Raw genomic sequence first — 470 nt, forward strand, 5'->3', positions numbered from 1 at the left:
GTGTCTATAAAATGTATGTGTATCATATCTGGTTTGAAAAATCACAAACAACATTATTGAGCATGGATTCTGTATGGGTAGTCTAGGAGATTTTGTGGTAGAGGTGGTGGGGAAAAGAATAGGGGACACAAAGGAAATGAAGCATTTGCCATTCTTAAGGACTCTTCAACTCAGAATGAAGCAGACTTGCATTTGAGTGACTTATTAAGGGCATGCTTCCATGGCAGGGTGGGGGATAGAGAAGGGGGGCCAGGGGAAGGTGCCAATAATTGGAATGGGAGAAGTAGAAAGGGAAAAGAGAAAAAGTCCAGTAAACGTGCCATTTTAGGTAAATCTTGTAGAGCAGCTGTTCTCAACCTGTGGGTCGCGACCCCTTTGGGGGTCAAACGACCCTTTCACAGGGGTCGCCTAAGACCTTCAGAAAACAAAAAGATATTTACATTACGATTCATAACAGTAGCAAAATTACA

Source organism: Hipposideros armiger, unplaced genomic scaffold (assembly GCF_001890085.2).
Source record: "Hipposideros armiger isolate ML-2016 unplaced genomic scaffold, ASM189008v1 scaffold_1149, whole genome shotgun sequence".
Lineage (NCBI taxonomy): Eukaryota > Metazoa > Chordata > Mammalia > Chiroptera > Hipposideridae > Hipposideros > Hipposideros armiger.